Source organism: Electrophorus electricus, chromosome 3, assembly GCF_013358815.1.
Source record: "Electrophorus electricus isolate fEleEle1 chromosome 3, fEleEle1.pri, whole genome shotgun sequence".
NCBI classification, from domain to species: Eukaryota; Metazoa; Chordata; class Actinopteri; order Gymnotiformes; family Gymnotidae; genus Electrophorus; species Electrophorus electricus.
This window is the reverse complement of record NC_049537.1, coordinates 20,322,639-20,338,421: the sequence shown is the minus strand read 5'-3', so window position 1 is coordinate 20,338,421 and position 15,783 is coordinate 20,322,639. Positions and strand designations below refer to the sequence as shown.

At 43.6% G+C, this 15,783-nt stretch overlaps 1 protein-coding gene across 2 annotated transcripts in view; it reads left to right on the top strand.

The window, feature by feature from the left end:
- The window catches only part of lrfn2b (leucine rich repeat and fibronectin type III domain containing 2b), an 83,675-nt gene that overhangs the window by 45,432 nt on the left and 22,460 nt on the right, over positions 1-15,783 (top strand). For both annotated transcript variants that reach the window (XM_027001702.2, XM_027001704.2), the window contains exons 3-4: positions 5,552-5,640; positions 12,171-12,272. The gene's annotated coding sequence lies outside the window, so the exon portion shown is untranslated. The remainder of the gene's footprint in view (positions 1-5,551; positions 5,641-12,170; positions 12,273-15,783) is intronic.

Sequence of the window (15,783 nt, the reverse complement as noted above, 5' to 3'; positions counted from 1 at the left end):
GATGGGCTGGGGGGGGGGGGTCTGTTCGTTTAGATGGAGGTGCTGTGGTCAGTGAAGAGTACCTGCTGACTGCATTGTTCTCCAGTATGCTTTGATTAAGCCTGTTATGTTAAAGCCTGGGTGGAAAGCGGAACCTCCCAGGGTGCCTAGTGTGAGGCAGCCAAGCGGGAATGCAAGCGGTGCCACTCAGATCGGCCGCTAACTGCGGCAGGACCACTGGCTTTCCACATCTTATCTGGACTCTTTAAGCTGTGAGCACTGCTTGTTGGACAGTGAAACGCAGAGATGTTCTAGAGCAGAGTCCAAATCTGGTGCTGGAGTTTGTGATCACTGCTAGTTAATTGAACAGGTCATTTAAATGGGTGGCCACTTTATCACACCTCACTCCAGGGTCAAGGGAGGGTGGAAAATCGTTATTCAGTGCTCAAGGACTGTGATTTGTATACGAAAACACTGATTACAAATTCCAGGCCTGAGTTTAGATTCGAGGGCTATGCTTAATACCTCTATTGTTGAGTTTCACCCACACATGAGGATTAGCAAGGACCCTAAGTAATTAATACATTTACTTTGCAGTAACTTAATTGTGCTGTTGTCTTCACACAATATATGGTAAAGAAATAGGGGGAAAATATATACTACTACTTAGGTTTAACAGTTCCCCACTTAAACTGTGACACTGTGACACTGCGAAGCCATGTTTAACATGTGAGGGCCCCTCTTTACCATGTTTAACATGTGAGGGCCCCTCTTTACCATGTTTAACATGTGAGGGCCACTCTTTACCATGTTTAACATGTGAGGGCCACTCTTCACTGTGTTTAACATGTCAGGGCCACTCGTTGGTATGCATCTTCATTCAGGTGTTTGGGAAAATGATGGATGATTCCTTGCTCTCCCCTCACACTGTCTTTTAGTGGGATGTTCTGCTGTATTGCAGTGTCACTTTAATTAGCAACACAGTCACTCACCATTCCCAGATAAACCAAGCTCTTCAGTCACTGTAATGGCACTCATTTGCAGTGAGGGGAGCAACAACTGATGAGAGCAGAGGCAGGACACACTTCCTGTACCAATAAGATGGGAGCAGTGCTTGGAGTGATGGTAGTGAGACTGCACCAATAAGGCGTCATTCTCTCCTTGTGTCTTTTCATTTACACGCGCACACACACACACACACACACACACACACACACACACACACACACACACACGCACGCACACATGCAAACACTCTCACACCCTATCTTACACACTCTCACACCCTATCTTACACGCACGCATACACACACAATAGTGTTTTTGTCTGTTCCATGTAAGGATTGTACAATAGCTCACATCATGTGACATGGTTAAAGACCTAACCTGCTTTTTTTTTTTTTTGAGCAAATTGTTTTGTTTTAAAGGAAAATAGGTATGCACTGATTTATCACAACACCCACACAACACTTATTAGGAAGCTTACTGCATATATTAAAACCAGTAGCGAACCAACTCTTAAACCTTGGCCCTCGGACCCTCCTTCCCTGAAAAAAACACTACAAGCCTACTGTTTCCTCACCTGATGTACAGCAGAGGTTTCCTATGGTGATTCTACTCTGTGACAAAAACGAAGGTACTAGTCAAGCCTTAGTAATGCACCAATCAAAGAGCACAGAGAGAGGTATCATCAAAACAAAAAGCAGCTCATTTCTTAAGCAAAATGCAAATCCTCCTTACAAATAATCACATCTTCACACATGCTGTGTGTGTACTTTAGCGGAACATGGAAACAAAAGGCCAAGGTGCTAAAGGCATGACAGCCACCCCCTCCTGCCACAAAAAAACAATAAAATTTTATAAAAGCTCCCACATCAGGACAACATGCACACAGCCAAGCATCTATTAGTGAGGGAACCATAGACAGTGAATGGATCCTTCCGCCACACACAAGCAATATTCTTAATAAATAAGCTGTAATTACATTGGCACAGCAGCCTATTAAATCTATATGTTACTGTTTATTTGAGAAAATGGTCGTTATGCATAATTACTGACTTTTCATTAAAAGATAATCTAGAAAACAGCGTGCATAATAAATTTGCAATTTGCAATGTCCTCCTCACTCGCAGTAAAGTTATTCACTTCCATCATGAACCAACAAGCTACCTGGCAAGGTTTTTTTTTCTTCAGTAGCTTGACATTCATATCCCCCACAGTGAACAGAACCTGTCATATAGATAACAAAGCCAACCTAAAGATAGCAAGATAACAAGGCCCACCTATTTAGAGGGAAGATATGATTGGTCAGTTTTACTGCCATTTGAAATTAGTCTCTCGCTGAATTACTATTGCTTGGTCCTCTGTAAATTTATAGCTGGACCACCAATCACTAACATTCTTTCCAGAAACTGCAGAGGAGGCAGAATTCCGATAGGGAGGCAAAGGGGCTTCTTTCATTTAAACCTTCACATTCCAGCACAAACTAAGTAAGCGGGTTTTAAGGATATATTTGCTTAGAGTTGTATATGTTTATCATGTTGATTGTCAAATTATGGTTAGATAAAATAAAATTAGATCTGAAGGCTGATGATTTTAATATATTATTTTTAGAATATCTTAGGCCTTCTCTGAGGTTAGTCATGGCCATGAAGATTCCCCACTATTTAAAACCATGGCCTGAGACAGAATACTGCAGTCTGGAATAATCTCACAGTAGTCAGTGAGCTGAATCATGGTCAAAACCTAATCTGTACCTTGAGCCTTTTAAGACAGCCTGGCTTGACCCTGCATACTTCAAGATTCATGGAAGATAAACATTGAGACCCTTCTCTGTCTTAGAACCCAGTTAGTGGAGTGAAGTGTCTGAACTGTATAATACCCCGCTGTATTCAAATGCTGATGGGATACACATCACTTTGAAAAGCACTTAACGTAATTAGACACTTGTAAGAAGAAGTTATATTGGCACTTGACATGTCTTTTTCAGTTATAGCACTGTCTTGTATTATATAGCTTTGTATCTCTCAATCAAGGTTTTAATGCTGACACTTGATTCTGGCAGTATATTGGTCAAGGGTGGTTTGGACTATAACCTACAGTATTTGTCCCAGCTGGGCATACTGTTCTGAGAAGACAACTAAAGTCACTCAAGATGCAACTCGGAGCGACTAAGAGGTGGACGCAAATGCTGAGATTGAGCAAGATTTATTAAGGGCAAATCCAAAATAAGGGTCGTTACAACGGTCCAGAGTCATAGGGCCAACAAGAATAGATCCAGGAAACATAAACAAAAAGCAAAAAAAAAACAAAAAACCACACGATAATATAACAGGGTACAGGGAAACTACAATGTGGAACACAGAACACAGGCTGCATGAACAAAAGCTACATACAAATATAATGGATGTTAATACAGTAAACACAGGAAATGTGAACACAAGTTGGGCTAAGACAATGCAACAAGGCTAGAACAAATGGAGACTAGGGCAAATGACCAGTGACAAGACTAGGGAAACACGATATAAGCACACAGAGGAGGATCAGAAAAACCAGAACAAAGCACGCAGAAACGAAAGCCAGTAAGTAAAGCAAAATAAAGACATGAGACAGGGTTGCCAAGGAGATCAGGATGCTAGGGGGGACCAACCGTGACACAAAAGCATGTACTTAAGTGTCATAAATACCATGAATGTAAAGGGTAATTCCCAGGACAATGGGACACCAAAGTTTAAAAAAACACTAACAGTGGGGACAGTGCAAAAACTTTGTGACCAGCTCTTGTTACATGCTGCCTGTTACCTTTTTACGACATATTTACATACAAGGGGAAGCATCATTTGTATAATGTGAAAACAGTGGTACTATACACAAGTAAAGAAGAGATCATTAGTCCAGACGATAGGAGAGTAGTATAAATTACAGTAGGCTAACGGAAGACTGGAGAATATGATCAGTGCGACCCTCTTCCTTTTTTCACTGTTTAGGATAAAAAGAAAGCAACAATTAATTTCGAGTGTGTATATGGTGCATATTTACTGGTTATAAATCTTAATCCATGTAGAGATCACAGCGTTATGCCATTTGAGAACTGTTGCTCATTCTTTAGGGAGAAAGACTAAAGAGAAATTAGTTAAATGTGAGATCAGGTCTCCCATGAAATGAGACCCACATTCGTAGTGGTAAAGGTTCCAGTTAAATCCCAGTATGCTTGAAGTTAGGAGGCTTGGCTTAGCGCCGTTTACTTGGCCCTCTCCTTGTTCTCCATAGCTGTCTCAACAGATGAACTGTTTCCTGCATTTGTCTTGTGTTGGCCGTCATGGTTGCCATGGCGCTGTCAGCCGTGGCCTTTCGCGATGGCTGAGCGATGGGTCTCCCCTGCAGGAGTCTGGCTAAGCTGACTACACCCCCAGCTGTGGTCAAAGAGTCCAGAGCCTCCTGGCTCGTGTCAGCTGCACTGCACCGGACGCCCTGCTCACATCACACACAGCACACATCACCCGCACTGAACTACCCTGGTTCGGGGAGCAAGGAAGGATGTGAGAGGCAGGAATGGACACAGATCTCCTTCTTTATTTGTCTTTTTATAGCAAACAAAGGCAACACTAGGAAGCAGTTTCCCTACGGCCTTAAACTTCCCAGACGCTCCTTTTCACTTTCCATTGCTGTCTCTTTCTGCGGCAGGCCTCTGTGTTCAGATCTGTCTACCGTCAAAGAGACGCAGGTGCGATCAATTTTAATTGCCCGCTGGTTCATTCAGGCTGTCTCGCTGCTTTGCAGACGACAACTTCTCCACACTGACATCACCCGCACTGCACTGGACACCACATTTTCATCCCCTGTCCTATACAGGACATCCTCTCCACATCACCCGCACCGCACAGGACATCCTCTCCACATCACCCGCACCGCACAGGACATCCTCTCCACATCACCCGCACCGCACAGGACATCCTCTCCACATCACCCGCACCGCACAGGACATCCTCTCCACATCACCCGCACCGCACAGGACATCCTCTCCACATCACCCGCACCGCACAGGACATTCTCTCCACATCACCCGCACCGCACAGGACATCCTCTCCACATCACCCGCACCGCACAGGACATTCTCTCCACATCACCCGCACCGCACAGGACATCCTCTCCACATCACCCATACCACGCAGGATGTCTGCTTCTCATTAGCCTCGCTTACAAGCAAGGCTTGATTTAGCATGTTGCTTCCAGGTCTCCATGGCTACCGCTGAAATACAGCCAAGCGGAGGGCTATGGGAGTCAGTGACAGACAAGCCCACACTATGAAACATGCATATAGATGCTGCCGTGCCTCAGAGCCCATGGAGGTACTACCACTGACGGCAAAAAAAGAAAAACAGCAGCTCCCATTGTCATGCGAGCACACCCCTTTTTCCAGAGGGAGGGGGGAACTATGCACACAGCACTGTGTGTCAGTGAGACACTGTCAACAGTTCACCCGCAGCTTCTGAAAAATCAACAGCATCTGCGTAATTGTTAATCTATGATATCGAGTGACTGGGGTTGTGACTGTGTTTCTGTCTTTTTGCAGGAGAGAGCAGTGGTCAGTATGAGTCTAGCAGCACGGCTCGAGAAAACCAGGAGCTGAGGGAAGGTCTAATTACCACTGTCTGTTTCACTGTGAGTGACATACCACATGTGGTCCTCTGCAAGAACATGTACACACATGACTGAATTTGTTTAGACGCTAATGAACCGCAATTAATAAATCAGGTAGAAGTTAAAGACACTGAAAAAACAATTTTTTTGTGTATTTGATTTTTTGTGTACTTGAAGGAAAGAAAATTCATACATTACAATACATATACAATATACAATACACACAATATATATATTATTGTTAGCTTGCATATTCTTGGTGCTTGATTACATTCATGATGAAAAATAGTTTATTTGCAGACACAATTGATCAATGGAGAGAACAGCAGCATATAGGACATACTGTAGCAGTTCTTATGTACTACTATGAGTTTGTCTAACTCTTTATACAGTTATATGTGGGAAGTTATGGATTGGTGGGAATTGGGACCTCAGATAGTCTAGACAGTTAATGGTGATTCATTAGAACAAGGTAATGTGTCTTACAACCAAATAGTGATGACCTGCTTAAATTTGTATCGAAAACACAGAATCTAACTCTCTCTCTCTCTCTCTCTCTCTCTCTCTCTATATATATATATATATATATATATATATATATATATATATATATATATATATATATATATTGCAAAATATTGTTTTTATAATACAATATGACATTTTTATGACATGATGATGAATTGGGTTACAAAAAAAGAAGAACTCCCTTTTCTCCTGACTTAATGGTACATCATATACCGAAGGGTGTTTTTTCCTTTCATTTGGCAGCAAGACACTATAATACTGCCAAAATAACCAAGACATCATCAGCTCCAAGCGCTCGAACAATGAGGCTCTTTGTCGCTTTGTATCAAAAACATAATAGATTGTTGTGGGACTGTAAGAGCAGAGCATCAGTGAAACTTGAAACTATCTTAGAGCTTAACAAGAGCATATTTGAGATGGAAAATGGCAGGCCATGGCTGGCTGAACAAAGATAGCTGGATATACTGTATGCAGCCCATGCCAGCTAAACAATAAGCCAGATTCTGATTCTATGCGCTATTCCATAATACTGCTTAACGTGCCTGTGATTAAGCAGTGTAGACTGCCTTTCTCTCAGCCATACAGCTCACTGTCTTATGGTGTTGATCTCTTTATATATGAGCCTGTCCATGGTGCTGATATGTCTACAAATGACTGTCCATGGTGCTGATATGTCTACAAATGACTGTCCATGGTGCTGATCTGTCTACAAATGACTTTGTCTATGGTGCTGATGTGTATACAAATGACTCTATTCATGGTGTTGATCTGTCTACAAATGACTCTGGCCTTGGTGCTGATGTGCCCACAGAAAAGTCTGTGGTGCTGACACACCCTCAAGTGCGTTTTTTAAATTCAAAATACTGTATGTAATTTAATGCATATCTAACACATTGTATGTCCAAGTATGGTCTGTATAATTGCATTAATACATGAATGCAGTGAATGAGGCTCTTCATCAATTTTGGATAACTCTAAGGTGGGTTAGCCGTCCAGTCCTCTGTTAAGACTACAATGTGCATCTCAATCAACCTCAGGCCTTGGTCAATACAAATTGTTTATTCAACCTGCTCTTTTCGTTATTGCAATATCACGTATAGTTCCTAAGGACATAACACGGCATGAATTTTCAGGTGCACTACAGTGGCACATAATGACATTCTTCCTAAAAGACATTATAACTCCAAAGTCAATATCACCCAATCTGAAAGTCCATTACCTCCCAGTATTTCCCACTGTCGTAATGGAATTGAATACTTAATCATGGAATTCCTTCCTGTTAAACTACCAGTCTTTTTTGAAGGGAAATGAATTTCCATATTTTCTCGAAGCTTACAATCTTTAATTGGAGGCCGTATCCTGATTCTAGTAAGATAGCATATGTGTACATCCAGGATATAGGTTTTAGATATCATTTCCAGGCTGCATGCTAGAAGATTGGTGTACAATTAGCATTTTCCTCTCTGTTTGTATATAAAATGAGGCTGAGCTTTGGATTTTGGATCCTTCACTGCATACCAGCTCAAGCTCCCGGTCCTCCTACAAATCCCACAAGCCCAGCAGGCCATTTGACCATGTGCCCCAAAGAGCCGGGACAGAGCTGTTGGAAGTCTTCTTGCTGAGAAAGGCTGGCCCCCCTCTAAGCCAGTGGCAGCAGGAGTCTCCACTGCCTCTTGGTCTGTGAGGGCGCCAGGCTGACAGCACTTTCCCAGAAGCCATAAACTATCTGCAGAGGAGCAAATCCCAAAGGATTACCTTTTATTTAAATATAAACATAAGGCGTGATTCAAATTAGCTGCATGGGTGGGGAATCTTTTTTTTAAAAATCTGACAAATGTCAAAGTGGGTAGCAAGCTGATGAATCTCCTATTTTATAGTCATACACCCTATCTGATTGTATGTGTGAAACAGTGGGTCTCCATAGTACCACCATGAGTGAAGGTGCTGTTTTTACAGCTGCTGACTTAGGCATTATCTCTGTTACTTGAACTGGTTTTTCCAACCATGGCAGCACTATCCTTAGGCACAGGTGTGCAATCTGTGCTATGTTCTCATTGGGAAAGAAGGATGACTCTCTGACCCTGTATGTTTTTGCAGAGTTTGCCATTTGAGAGCATCTTCAAGGTAGCACAGACACATCTGAGCAGGTAGCAATCTCCCCCAAACATCTGAACTGAACTGTAACAATATGAGGACAGCAGGTTTAGGAGCTGGAGGTTGACACATTACTGCATGCCATTTTAGGCTGGTATCTTTATTCAGACTCACTGTAATCCTACCACTTAATGTGTTGACCTAGGTTCAGTGGAATGTTTGTTTATAACTCTTCAGTCCAACTATGGGGAACATGCAGGAGTCTTGGTAGCGTGTTTCAGGATTAAAAATAAAATTCTGAGTGTAATGGAGACCCATGAAGACAAGTCTGAGCTGTGTGGCTAAATAAATAAGGCAAAAAAAGAACTGCTGTGGGATTATTTTCACAGCAGGTCGACAGCTGTCATTCAGCCACCATGGTAATTAACTTACCAGGTGCTTCAAACAGAAGTCTGGAAATCTCTCTTCATCCCTTTCACCTTTCATTCCTCTCCCTTGTCCGTTGTCGGAAACAATCGGATGGATCTCAAAGTGTGAAAACGAAATGCTGCCACACCGGATAAAGTGAGAAATGACAAGACCCTTGCCAAGAGATGGATTTGTCACCAGCATGCAAAATTCAGCATTGCACTTTGTTTATCCACAGCTACAGAGTTGATGTTGCTGCTTGGACTGGTGATCTGTCAGGCTATGGAACATTGCAGAGTTAATGGCAGGAAGACGTCCCCTCTAAACATGCTTCATAAAGGATGTCTGTCATTAGCCACTGTCATTAGTCTCAAACCAACTGAGGATAATCTACTTTGTCCTTAACAAAATACAAATGGCTGTGTCAACTTCAGCAGAAAAAGCTGACCAGAGCCATGTCATTAGCGCTGAAATAGCCTGTGTCACTAGGAATGAATTATGCATTCCCTTTGTAGACACTGAGCACCACATTTGATCTATAATTTGTTTATGTACATAAGATTATTTTTTGGGAGGGGGAGTTCATATTGTTATTGTAAATGTGGACTTACCAAGACATTACTCAAAAAGTCAAAAGTAGTATCTTCTCACTGTCATCTTGTGACCTTGTATATAGCACATGCTTTTCATTTGTATAATCAGTCTCTTATCAATAATCCTTAGTTAAGCTCTCAAGAAGGAACAACAGTGCAAGCAGCTCACATTTTGTCACCTGAACGCACCTATTTGGTCTAAATCTCATTTGAGCCTCATAATCCCTGTAATTAAATTTATTATAGAATGATAAACCCCTTGTGATAAGTATTAATCACACCAAATCCTCTCTTTTTCCAAGCAGCAGTGGAATTTACAAAGGCCTTGGTTTCATTGGTTTGGATAGTGTTCCCAGTTTTGGTGTGTCTGGCAGAAATTATAGGCTCCTGATCAAAAGATTTAATTTGAAGCATGGAGATGATGTTCCAAAATATTATCAGGCAGTTTTCAGAGGGAGATATTTTTGCACTCACAAAAAGGCTCCATCGGTGGGTTGGGGTGGGGGGGACTGCTTAAAGCAGATTCTAGATCCTGTGGAGTGAGACTAGTGCCACGGAACGTTCGCCCCTCTCACAAATCACGTAGTTTGGCCCGCCACGTGCAGTGGGAGGGTTGTTTTGTTTGTAACCACACCTGCACACACCTGTACCTTGTTTGCTTGTGTGAATTTAAACCCTTGTCATTGTGTGCAGTGTGTTGGTCATTGTTGATGTAGCGTGTTGATGCAAATGTTAATGTCGTCGTGGTTAAAGGTAGTTGTGTTCATCGTTTTGTTCAGTGTTAACCGTGTTCATGTTTACTGCTCATGTTATATGTGAGTGCCGTTATGTTTTATGTAAATAAATGTTCGTCCATGTTGAGAGAGTCTGTGCGTCCTGCTCCACGCCCTTTGGCACTCGGGCCACATTGTTACAGTCAGAGGGTAGAGCTAAACACCAAAAATGTCAAACTGTGAATTCTCTGACTGAAGTTGTGGCCGTGATTTAACTTGCAATTACGTTCTATATGTTGAGCACTGGGGTATGTTCCAAGCATATTTAGAAAAACCTAACATGTTATTATATGAAGAAAAAGGAAATTGTGCAGATTTTGAGCTGCAGTCAGAGTAACACTCTCCAAGGTTATCCGCTCCTATCTGATACATGAGCTCATGATTGGTCAGTGTTGCTGTGGGGGAGAGCATGTGTGCCACCCCTTCCTTCCTGAGAGCACAGCCAAGCCTCACGCTTCCAGCCATGGATGGTTGTGAAATCATCAAGGAATAGAATTCATGATGATAGGGCTCTGACATCATCAGGGATCAAACTCACGATGATAGGGCTCTGACATCAACAGGGATCGAACTCACGATGATAGGGCTATGACATCATCAGGGATCAAACTCACGATGATAGGGCTCTGACATCAACAGGGATCGAACTCACGATGATAGGGCTCTGACATCAACAGGGATCGAACTCACGATGATAGGGCTATGACATCATCAGGGATCAAACTCACGATGGTAGGGCTCTGACATCAACAGGGATCGAACTCACGATGATAGGGCTCTGACATCATCAGGGATCAAACTCACGATGATAGGGCTCTGACATCAACAGGGATCGAACTCACGATGATAGGGCTATGACATCATCAGGGATCAAACTCACGATGATAGGGCTCTGACATCATCAGGGATCGAACTCACGATGATAGGGCTCTGACATCATCAGGGATCAAACTCACGATGATAGGGCTCTGACATCAACAGGGATCGAACTCACGATGATAGGGCTCTGACATCATCAGGGATCAAACTCACGATGGTAGGGTGAGTGCTTTTCTATTACACCACTCCGGAGCAAGACCATGTTGTAAATAATGTGATAATAATTTCAGCACCGTTCGAAACTGCCATTTCACTATAGAATTGATTAATCATTCTGACTTAAGTCATGCATGAAGGTAGTCATGGTTGGTAGAAATTCCCCCAGGTCTGTCTAAATTCATAGCTGCCACAAGGCAGAGTATTAATGATCTTTGACATTTTATTTCAACTGATATGATTAGGTTCAATTGACATAAAAGCTGTATGTCACGGAACGCTCACCTCCCGCGAGTCACGTGGTTTGGCCCACCACATGCAGTGGGCGGATCCTGTTTTGTAGCCACACCTGCACACACCTGTATTGTGTTAGTCTTTTGTGTATTTAAACTCTTGTTATTGTGCACAGTGTTGTCGGTTATTGTTGACGTAACGTGTTAATGTAGATGTATTCTTGTTTATCGTGTCTGTTTAATGTTAACCGTTTCATGTTCCTTGTTTGTAATACGTGTGAGTGCCGTTGAGTTTATATGTTAATAAATGCTTGTCCACGTCACTGGAGCCTGTGCGCCCTGCCCCTCGCCCTTCGGTACTCGGGCCACATGCGTTACACCGTATAGATGAACACAGCTGTTTTGGGTGCATTACAACATGCCCTGGCTCAGTGAAACCCAACCAAAAAAAGTCACGGTTTCCTACATATCAAAAGCTGCAGCAGCTCAGAAATAAAGCCTCAGTCAATGAACTGTGCACACATCACTTTGTTGAAGACATAGTGGTCATTACAGAAGAGTGATGAGCAAAAGTCAAATATGATAAGTGGTGTTTTTTTGTTATACAGTGATGTCACAGGCTATAGTGTCAGGGTGTCATTTACATTGTGACACATTATTATTGTGTTGTATAAATTTGTCCTAATATCATTCCTCCAGCCCCCACCCCCCAAAGTTTGACAGTTAATGCAAAATTGCTCCCATCAGTGCCTACATCCCTGAGTGTAGTACAATAAACCAGTACCACCATGCTTTTAAATATTGGCAACGTATGTAAAGACTTTTTGCAGCTATATTTCTTGATGGCAGTGATGAATTATAACTTTTCTTTTATCTCGTTTGTCTAGGTTAGTAATCAACCCTGGACCACTGGAGTGAGGTCCATGGGACTTGATTGACGGACCTCACACACTTCAGGGAACCTATGGCACAGCAGCAGGAACCTACAGGTAAACAAATTAAACAGCGACCTCTGAATCAAGTCGTCTTTGACTCTTTAATCCATGGTTCTTATCCCGGAGGTTTAATGTACTGCAGAGATCATCTTACCAAAGCTCTGATGGCCATTTGTCATTTTATTTCAGATTAATTTAACCTTGACCAATTCTAATCCCATGTGCGGCTATGAGACAGGCTGTTAGACGAAGGAAAGTGTTCCCGCTCGTGCGCATTTAGAGGTCAAAAAACAGCTGGCCATTGAACACAGCTGTCCACGGGTTCACTGGAGGTCTGTAATAATGGTCTGAAATAATGTTACACTTCTGTAGGCAGTGGAGTTTTATTAGAAGCAGGCTTGCCATTGGAAATCTTCCAGGAAGGCATTGCTACGTTCATTTACTACTTATAAAAGTGTTACAGTTTAGCAGCTTTACAGCTAGTGACAGGTAAAGTCATTAGCTTTGCAGAGTTTGGATACAGGAGCACTTTGAGATTTAGTCGCTTCCACCCGTGGCAAAAGAATCAAAGACCACTCTCATTAGTCCGAATTTCACCTGAATTTTATCTGCCTTCTAGTGTAGCTGAAATTAATACCGACTGTGGAGATTCTGGCACTGAACATGTCTCCAGTTGGTAAAAACACTCAGAGCAGAAATGGAAAGGTTGTTAAGGGTTGTTCATCTGATCCACAGATTAGGAACACACAGCAGCCTCCCACACCAGCGTGGATAGGATTCTCCAACAAGGGCAACCCTTCCTACAAAAGTGTACTGGTATAACTGATAGGAACACAGTGAGATCTGGTAAAGCAAGTTTCAGACATAAGTCATTTTCTTCAAGTTAATTAAATCGTTACAGAAATGTGACAAGGCAGCATTTCCTGCTTCTGCCTGTTTGTGACCACCCTGAATTAGTACCACTAATTCAGTACACTGGGACATTCATGCCAAGTCCACTGTGGAACTTGTGACAGCTAGATATTTCATGACTACAACTGAAGCAATCTGGATTTTTGTATGACAAATATCAAACAACAGTTTTTTGATGGTGTAAAATAAATTCTCAATCTCTTTGAATTATTTTCCTGTTCGCTGCATTTGGCATGCTTGTAGCTGCTACTGCTCAACCAGCTAGTGGCCACCAAGGCCTAACTTTGGGCAGGGCATCAGCAGGCCTGCCCGAGAGCCAGACGCATGTAAGGTGGCATCCAGTGGAGCCTCAGCATGGCGTTCAGGCTCTACGCTACGAGGAACGCAACGAGGAAATGATGAGACTAGCGGGTGAAGCGGGAATGCCTGGCAGACTGATTTGCGCTCGTGGAGCGGCAGGGAGGAAGACAAGCCCTTAACTCTCCACACAGCTGAGCCGCGGTGCTCAAGTGAGCGATCAGTCCCGGCGCGGGCACGAGGAACGCTCCATCCTCAAGCCTTTATCAGTGGCACCTCAGTGGCGGAGGCCCCTGCGGATCGGTTCACGTTCGGGTCACAGATGAATATGTCCCGCCTGAGTAGCGTTTCTTGCTCTTTCAGGAGAGGGCTTGGGAGGAAGAAAGCAAGAGAGATGTGAGGGAGAGAGAGAAGGAAAGGGGGAGAAGAGAAAGGGAGGGCAAGAGGAAGTGGGGGGAATCTTACCCCCCCCTCCCACCCACCCACCCATGTTTCTCTCTTTAGAAGAAACTGGTGATCAAATTCTATTTTAAAAGAGGGGTCTTTATTATAACACAGGACCAATGTAAGCGACCCCCACTACTACCACCATCACCAAAAGATTATGTCCACAGGCTCAGTATTTACATGGCCTACTACTGGTGCTGGCTGCGTACAAAAGCTTAACTGTCTAAGCAGTAATAGGACGAGCACACACTGTTTTATAATGGGTCAGCTAGTGTTCTTCCATCAGGATGTGTGATAACAGATTTTGCCATATAGCTGATAGTTTGCCATGTAACCCATACTGCACCATATTCTTTCCTTTCTGATGCACTAACAGAAAGGAGTTCTTTCACAAGCATTGGCTTTTGGTAGCTTTGGGGTTTTTCTTCTTCCCTGGTGGTGACAGTCCTGTAATTTCCTTGGGGGTAAAGTCACTTTCTAAATGGATTTTTCCATCCTGTGACAAGGGTTCCCTATCCATTACCTTATGTAATGTTTCCAAACTTAGCTAAGATAAAAGTTTCTGTTTGCTGAGGAAGTGGACAAAGTGCATGATGTACTTACAGAAATCAGTTGGCTGAATGAACTGTTTTGGCAGGGTTAATTGGTGAGACTTCAGAATAGAAGAGCAGAGAAAACTGTAGTCCCTCCTGACAAATTATTTATTACAGTAGTATAAGCGAGCTGGGTAGTTTGAGGCATGAGGGCAATATTATTCTCGCCCCTCGTGCCAGCCTCACTCTTTTTGCCACCACCCAGAAGATAATAGAAGACCTATTCGGCAAGTCTATTCATGGGGCTGTTCCCCATTAAGTCCCTCTTCGGTATGCGTCAGGGTGCCTGCCTCTGATCACCCAGCTCCCTGCTCACCCAGCGGCGCCGTTTGTGGATGCCTCTCCCTGCATGTTGGCGGCGAGACAGCTCGAGTGGGGGTGGGGGGGGGTGTGGTGGTGAGGGAACACTGCAGCTCTGAGCTAGTGGAGACACAGCCATGACTGAGCATTCTGACTGATAGCTGTTCGTGTGTCTGCCCCCCCCCCCCCCCCCCCCCCCACACACACACACACAAACCCCTCCAGCCCCATGCCAGTGTTTGGACCACAGCGATGTGTGATGTCATAGAGGCGAGCAGAATCTACAGCCTCGTTTTTTACTTCTGTGTCCGTGTCCTCCTTATCGAAATGTGAAAAATATCGAGACGATTCCTTTGATTCTATTCTTGAGGTGTCTGCGTGTCGTGTCTCGGGTAGAAACGCTCCAACTGTGGGAAGAGTGTTTGTGAGCTTTTGGCTTGCACTCCAGATATATAAAGCAGCAGTAAAGTGAAGTGCTGTCCTCCAGCTCAGTGTCGGCTTTCACTTGGAGAGCAGGAAGCGGACTCGTGGAGAGAGTGGCGCTAACAGAACCCTCCCCATCTCCGAGCTGTTGCTGGAGGTCCCCGTGGGGTTTGGGCCTTTGGCTGCAACTCGAAATGCCCTAATTTCTAAGATGCCTGGTAACTTCATCCAGAAAGGATTAGCATTTTGATGCCATGAGCAGAGTGAGGCGTTTTGTTGTCATTGTTATTGTTTCTGGACTCTTCTGTTCACTGCAGCTAAACTGCACAGTGTGTCGGGCTGCGGTGCTGGGGCATTTAGTCCCTGTGCCTCATTGCCTATGGTTGCCATGTAGTATCAGAGAGGAACGGGAGAGGCAGCACAGCTCTGGAGAGCCTCTCTTCTACACATACCATTCCAATGGGAATGAGTGGCCATCCTGTATCTCTGCCTTTTATTCACACGCACACACACACACACACACACACACACACACACAGCAACACGGGCCTCAATGCATTCAGCAGCACGCTGCTTTTGTTTCTCACATAACC